Source organism: Mustela nigripes, chromosome 8 (genome assembly GCF_022355385.1).
Source record: "Mustela nigripes isolate SB6536 chromosome 8, MUSNIG.SB6536, whole genome shotgun sequence".
In the NCBI taxonomy this organism is placed as follows: Eukaryota; Metazoa; Chordata; class Mammalia; order Carnivora; family Mustelidae; genus Mustela; species Mustela nigripes.
The window spans coordinates 39,089,514-39,097,935 of NC_081564.1; positions in this window are offsets into that span (position 1 = coordinate 39,089,514).

Consider the following 8,422-nt stretch of genomic DNA (forward strand, 5'->3'; position numbering starts at 1 on the left):
GAAGCAGGCTCCCCATGGTGCAAGGAGCCCAATGTAAGGCTGGATCCCAGGACCCTGAGATCATGACCTGAGCTGAAAGCAGATGCTTAACAACTGAGCCACCCCAATGCTCCTGGACACTTTCTTTCTTTCTTTCTTTCTTTCTTTTTTAATATTCTATTTATTTATTTGACAGAGAGAGAGAGATCACAAGTAGGCAGAGAGGCAGGCAGAGAGAGAAGAGGAAGCAGGCCCCCTGCTGAGCAGAGAGCCTGATGTGGGGCTCGATCCTAGGACCCTGAGATCTTGACCTGAGCCAAAGGCAGAGGCTTTAACCCACTGAGCCACCCAGGCGCCCCTGGACACCTTATTTCAATCAACCTTCACAACAGCGAATTTCGTGGACAGTCAGATTTTTCTCTGGATATTTCATATAATAATGAAATTTGAATTATAGTTCACCCTTGAACAACACAGGTTTGAATTGCATGGATCCACTTATACACAACAATCTTTTTTTTTTTATAAATACAGTACAGTACTGTAAATACATTTTCCTAATAACATTTTCTTTTACCTAGTTTACTTTATTGTAAGAATACTGTATATAATACACGTACATATAAAATATGTGTTAAAGGATTGTTTATCTTATTATTAAGGCTTCTGGCCAACAGTAGGTCATCAGTAGTTAAGTTTTGGGAAGTTGAAAGTTCTATGTGGCTTTCCAATGGTGTAGGGGGGTTGACATCCCAACCCCCGTGTTGTTCAAACACACAGGTCCTGAACTTTCCAGGACAATTTAGATACTACAGATTTTGTTTATAGTTGTTGATATTTATGTATATACAGATCAGGAAAGAAAACTCCTTTGCCAAACCAAGTGATTTAATATTTGGTTTAGAAACATATTGTTCTTGCCTTCATCAAATCACCACTATTCCTCCCTCACCCAGAAATCGGTGCAGTTTTCTACAGATTATAATTTGCAAATCTAAATGGCCTTTAGAGTCATCCTCTCTGTCCTCCTTGCTTTTAAAAGAGCTAAGGGGGGGGGGGGGGCGCCTGGGTGGCTCAGTGGGTCAAGCCCTCTGCCTTTGGCTCAGGTCATGATCTCAGGGTCCTGGGATCGAGCCCCACATGGGGATCTCTGCTTAGCAGGGAGCCTGCCTCCCCTCCCCTCTGCCTACTTGTGATCTCTGTCAAATAAATAAATAAAATCTTTAAAAAAAAAAAAAAAAGAGCTCTAAGGCCTGTTGGTCTTTTGTATATGTGTATGTGGTCAGTGATTATACCAGCTTTCCATGGCCCTTGAAATTATTTTGGACTATCCACTCTGTTCTCCCTCCTTCCCACTCCAATTCCCAAGATGTAGAAGTCTGAAGTACCTGGCCTAGATTTCTTTAAATTTTGAGGAAGGGGCTTAAAGTGTGCGGTTTTTGAAGCCTTTGGGTTCCTGTTTACAAATGCAATGCTTATATTTGGAATCATGTTGAATCAGCCGTGTATCAGTCCCTTTTTCCTTTTCCATACACATCTACACACCCACAATTCAAAAGGCTTCATGAATTCAAAATGTGGGCCATGAGAAGAGAAACTGAGTGTCAAAAGCACAAAAATAGTACTTGGCATAAAATGGTTCTTAAAGTATGGCAGGGTTCTCAAGGTATCCTTCAGCCATCTCTCCTCCATGGAAGCCTGCAACTTCCCAGCACTCACAGTAGAAGATGCATAAATAAAATGCTTTCTCTCCTTCTCCCAACTAAAATGTAACCCTCAGGACAGTAGGGATTTTTTTTTTTTGGTCTGTTTTATTCCTTTCTATATTTCCAAGCAACCAAACAAAGGCCTAGCATATAGAAGGTACTCAATAAATATTAGTCGAATGGATGACCCTTGAAGTTATGTCTTGCCTATTCTGTAATAATCTGTAACACATTATTCTGTAATATCTGTAATAAATTATTCTCATCTCCTCTGTAAAAAGTTGCTATTGTTTTTGTGTTCGTTTAGATAAAGAGGAATTATATCTAAAGTGCATGGGATGACTTGAGATGAGGAGAGGGTATTGAGTGTAGGAGGAAGGTGGGGGATGGGGAGGAGATACTAAGTATAGGAGGCAAGTGATATTCAGGTGAATCAGTAACTCAGATTAAAGGATGACAAGGAGTATTTAAGCCCTGGCTCCTCTTTTCTGAAGTTCTGACAAACGTTGGTTGGAGCAAATACAAAAGCCCCCTTCAGATGAGAGGGGAACTGTAGTACTTATTCATTTATATTTATTTGAAGTTGGCTCCACACCCAACATGGGGCTTGAACTCATGAGCCTGAGAACAAGAGTCACGTGCTCTACAGAAAGCCAGCCAGGAACCCCTGATCTAACTTTATAAGGTACATCACGAGCATTGGTTTTACCATTAATCAGTCTTGCCCTAGTTCAGGAGCTGGGGGACTTGCTTCTCCACCACCATTGAACCTGTCCTCTTTGGGAATGCAAGAGTTGGGGTGTCCATGCAGGGCCCAATTTATTTAGAGTTTTATCTGCAGGGTAAGCCACGGGCGCTGTGTCCTGGCAGTTGAGGGAACGGCTGTCCTGATGCCTCAACAGTACAAGAGGGTGATTTTCTCCACAGTGGAGCCTGCGGTCAGGTGCAAGTGGTGCGTCTCATGGGCTTGGCTTAGAGACTTCTGACTGCCTGACTTTTTCTCTTCCCCCTTCCTATTAGCACTTCTCATTGACAGCCCCGGCCATCTCCAAGGCCACAAATGCCCATCTCCCTTCCCCTCCCCATCACAGCTGTGATGGCACCTCACCTCATTACCTCATCTCACCACACCTACCAGCCCTTCGTCTGGTAATCCCTTGCTGATCTTCAACTGCTGGTAGAGCATAAACCCAATGCCTCCCTGTTCCTCTCTCTCTTTTGACTCTCAAAAGTATACTTTGAGGGGTGCCTGGGTGGCACAGTCAGTTGAACATCTCATTCTTGGTTTCCTACCCAGTGATGAACTCTGGGCTGTGGGGTCGAGCCCTGTGAAGAGCCCCCTGGAGTCTGCTTGAGACTTTCTCTCCCTCTGTCCCTCTGCCCTGCTCTCTTTCTCAAATAATAAATAAATCCCTTTTTTTAAAAAAGCATACTTTGAGAGTAAAACCAATCAACAACATGTATGTGTTTTTCTTTGCTTTTCTGCTATCATACTGTTCATGGTCCTCAAAGCCTGTGGATGCTTCAAGCTAAATGCAGAACAAGCGGCACAAAAAAGTGTGAAGAAGGAAAGCACACAAAGTCTTACTCTTTTTTCACACAGGTGAGTTTTGTTGCCTCAATTTACATATGAAGCACCAGTATGCAGACTCCTGACTTACACAAGATCAAAGCCAAACCATTCCATGCAACTGAACTGACCCTCACACATATAGGCAATGAGCATTTTAGTCCTCAAGGTGTTTGCTCAAAACACTGCTCAAAACACAAAAGCACACTGAGGTTGGCTAATATATTCCATTTACATAACCCTAATTTTCCTGTCTACGTCCTGACAGAATGTCAGTAAGACTGAAGCAGCAGATGGAACAGGACAGAATAGTGGGCAAGAGCAGGCAGGGAGACCAGTCAGCTCAGAATTCAAACCCCACTTAGTCAGTTACCAACTCCATGACCTTGGCGAGCTCATTTTATAGCTTGTTAAGCCTCCATTTCCTTGACTGTCAAAACCAGATGATAATACCTATTTTACCTACTTTAGAGATTGTCATGAGGATTCAACTGGATGACGTGTTTCACAAAAAACATTCAACACAACAAGAAAAGGTGTGCTGGCGAGGATGTGTATCGCCCTCGGCCCACAAGACGCCCTGGTTCGGATGCATCTTCTCTCTCTTCTCTCTCTATTTCTGCAAGTCTACACACTTATATACGCTTACATGACCAATCAGCGAGCAGGGTACAGGAGGGAGCGAATCAGGCTGTGCACCTAAACGAACAACTTCGCTAGCAACCAATGCTATTTACTTCCTCTTTGGGCGTTCCGCTTAGTCTCACGAGGCAATCCTCACCTGGCAACTAGCCAGGCGCCATCTTTTAATGGCGGAGGCCGCCCTGGCCAGGGGCCTGCCTCCGACAGATGTGGAGGAAAAGGAACCTTGGTGCACTGTTGGTAGGAAGGCAAACTGGTACAGCCACTGTGGAGAACAGTATGGAGGTTTCTCAGAAAGTTAAAAATAGATACACAATCCTGTAATTGCACTACTGGGTATTTACCCAAAGAATAGAAAACACTAATTTGAAAGGATATGTGGGGACGCCTGGGTGGCTCAGTTGGTTGGGCGGCTGCCTTCGGCTCAGGCCATGATCCCAGAGTCTTGGGATCGAGTCCCACATCGGGCTCCTTACTCAGCAGGGAGCCTGCTTCTCCCTCTGCCTCTGCCTGCCATTCTGTCTGCCTGTGCTCGCTCTCTCCCCCTCTCTCCCTCTGATAAATAAATAAAATCTTAAAAAAAAATAAAAAAGAAAGGATATATGCACCCCGTGTTTATAGCAACATTATTTATATCAGCCAAATATGGAAGCAGTCCAAGTGTCTGGATACATTATTATTCAGCCAAAAAAAATGAATAGAATCTTGCCATTTGCAACAACATGGATGGAGCTAGAGTATGATGCTAAGCGAAATAACTCAGTCAGAGAAAGACAAATACCATATGATTTCACTCTTGTGTGGAAATTAAGAAACAAAGCAAAGCACAAAAGATAAAAGAGAGAGAGGCAAACCAAGAAACAGACTCCTAACTATAGAGACAAACTGATAGTTACCAGAGGCCAGGTGGGGGTGGCAACTGGTGACAAAGGTGATGGAGATCAAGGAGTGCACTTGTAATGATAAGCATAGGCTGATATATAGAATTGTTGAATCACTGGGGGGCCTGGATGGCTCAGTTGGTGGAGCATGCAACTCTTGATCTCGGGGTTGTGGGTTCAAGGCCCACGTTGGGTGGGAAGATTACTTAAAAAAAAATAAAATCTTAAAAAAAAAGAATTGTTGAATCACTGTATCACACACCTGAATATTAAACTGTATGTTGACTATACTGGAATTAAAATTAAAAACTTGGGGGCGCCTGGGTGGCTCAGTGGGTTAAAGCCTCTGCCTTCGGCTCAGGTCATGATCTCAGGGTCCTGGGATAGAGCCCTACATTGGGCTCTCTGCTCAGCAGGGAGCCTGCTTCCTCCTCTCTCTCTGTCTACCTCTCTGCCTACTTGTGATCTCTGTCTGTCAAATAAATAAATAAAATATTTTTTAAAAAATTTAAAACTTGAAAAGAAAAAAGAATACATGCAGCAGAGTCCTGGCACACATAGTAAGCATTCAGTAATTGGTACCTTAAAACTATTGCAATAGCAGAAGTTTTGACCTTTTGTTTCTTAAAAAAAGGCCTGAAACCTTTTAGTTACAACATCTTAGATTAGCTATTAAATCTAACAGCTTTTTAACCAGTTGAACAGGTTATTTCATGTTGTTCATTTTTTCTGCATTAGTCATGAAAACGGGAGGCCCAGTCACTCATCTTTTCCCCAACGTTTCCAAAGTAAAATTTCAAACGTGCAACTAACTGAAACACTTTTACAGTGAACACCCCAATATAGGCCCCCTACTGAGAACTTAGCACTAATACTTTACTGGATTTTCTGTATCACCTAGCTATCCATGATCCATCTGTTTCTCTACCCAGTGATCTTTCTTATATTTTATGCATTTCAAAGTAAATTACAGACACTTCCTTTTGAATACTTTAGCATATCCTCACTATCTCAAGTTTAGGGTTTGTTTACACTTTCTAATCATTGTATTATGATCTAGAAGCTACATTGGAGATCAGTCTGTCCTGATCCCTTTGCTCCACAAAGTGGAAGCTGAGGCAACACACGAATCTCTGGAAATGGCCTTAGCTTTAAGAGTGGAGACACCAAAAAAACACACAGAGCCAGATTTTAAGAATTCCTCCATTTCCTTTTTTGTTTGTTTTGTTTTAGTTTATTTCTTTTCAGTGTTCCAGCATTCATTGTTTATGCACCACACCCAGTGCTCCATGCAATACATGCCGTCCATAATACCCACCACCAGGCTCACCCAACCGCCCCCCGCAATACCCTCAGTTTGTTTCTCAGAGTCCACAGTTTCTCATGGTTTGTCTAAAGTAGTCTTTGTTTCTTTTTTTTTTTAAGACTTTTTTTTATCAGCAGTTTTTTTTTAATTTTTTTTTTTAAGTTTTTAAAATTTTATTTGACAGAGAAAGAAAAAGAGAGAGCACAAGTAGGAGGAGTGACAGGCAGAAGAAGAGAGAGAAGCAGGCTTCCTGCTGAGTGAGGAGTCATATGCAGGGCTCAATCCCAAGACCCTGGGATCAAGACCTCAGCCAAAAGCAGACGCTTAACCAACTGAGCCACCGAGGGGCCCATGAGCAGTTTTAGATTTGCAACAAAATTGCAAGGGAAGTACAGAGATTTCCCTTATACTCCCAGTCTCCTTATATGAATAACCTTCTCTATTAACAACATCACTTACCAGGATGATACATTTTTTACCAAGGATGAACCTACAATGACACATCATAATCACCCATAGTCTGTAGTTTACCTTAGGGTTCACTCTTGGTGTTGGACATTCTATGGGTTTAAAAAAATGTATAATGACATATATCCACTGTTATAATATCATATAAAGTATTTTCACTGGCCTAAAAATCTACTGTGCTCTGCTCGTTCATCTCTCCTACTAACCCCGACCCTGGCAACCACTGATCTTTTTACTGTCTCCATAGTCTTGCCTTTTTCAGTATGTCATATCCTTGGAATCACAGTAGGTGACTTTTCAGATTGGCTTCTTTCACCTAGTGATACTCATTTAAGGTTATTCCATGTCTTTTGTGACTTGATAGCTTGTTTCTTCTTAGCACTGTATAATATCCCATTGTCTGCGTGTGCCACAATTTCTCCATTCACCTATTAAAGGGCATCTTTGTTGTTTCCTGGTTTTGGCAATTATGAATAAAGTTGCTATAAACATCCACATTCAGGTGTTCATGTGGATATGTTTTCAACTTTTTATTTTTATTAATTTTTTATTTTTTAAAGATTTTATTTATTTATTTGACCCAGTGAGAGAGGGAGCACAAGCAGGGGGAGTGGAAGAGGAAAAAGCAGGCTTCCTGCTGAGCAGGGAGCCCAATGCAGGCTGGATCCGAGGACCCTAGGATCATGACCTGAGCTGAAGGCAGACGCTTAATGACTGAGCCACCCAGGTGCCCCTTCAACTCTTTTTAAATCAATACCATAGAGCACAATCACAGGATCGTAAGATAAGAGTATGTTTAGATTTGTAAGAACTGCCAAACTCTCTTCCAAAGTGGCTGGACTATATTGTATTTCTACCAACAATAAATTAGAGTTCCATTGTTCTGCATCCTTGGCAGGACTCGGCGATATCAGCATTTCAAGTTTTTGCCATTCTGATAGGTGTGTAGTGTCATTTCATATTTGTTTGGATTTGCATCATTTGGTTTGTTGAAGTCTATCTCGAATACTTTTAGGTGGTGCCATGAACTGATCTGTGTTTCCCCAAAAGGTGTATGTTGAACTCATTCCCTCCATTGTGATGGTGATCAAACATGGGGACTTTGGGAGGTAATTGGGATTAGAAAAAGTCATGACAGTGGGGTCCTTGTGATTGGATTAGTGCTCTTATAAGGAGAGACACCAGGGACCATGTTTGCTCTCTCTCCTGTTTGAGGACACAACACAAAGGTGACCATCTGCAAGTTAGGAAGAGAGGTCTCACCAAAACCTGACCATGCTGGCATCATGATTTTGGACTTCTCAGCCTCCTGAACTGTAAGAAATAAATTTCTGTCTTTTAAGCCACCACCCATGCTGTTTTGTTATAGCAGCCGGAGCTAAGACCAATGCACTGTAGATATATTGAAACTATTGGCTCATCTTATCATAGATTATAAATTAGTGCCTTGCAGAAAAGACTAATGAAATCTTAGTTTGTTGAAAATGCGTTAGATAAAAAGTATAAATTAAAAAAATTATAAATAGGGGCACCTGGGTGGATCAGTGGGTTAAAGCCTCTGCCTTGGGCTCAAGTCATGGTACCAGGGTCCTGGGATCGAGCCCTACATCCGGCTTTCTGCTCAGCAGGGACCCTGCTTCCTCCTTTCTCTCTGCCTCTCTGCCTACTTATGACCTCTGTCTGTTAAATAAAAATAAAAATAAAACTTTTAAAAAAAGTTGTAAATTAAAAAATGCCATGTATTTGCAAATCATGTATGTAATAAGAGGTTAATATCCTTATATTATATAAAGAACTTCTTTATATATATATTTATATATATATAAAGAACTTCTTTATATATATATTTATATATATATAAAGAACTTCT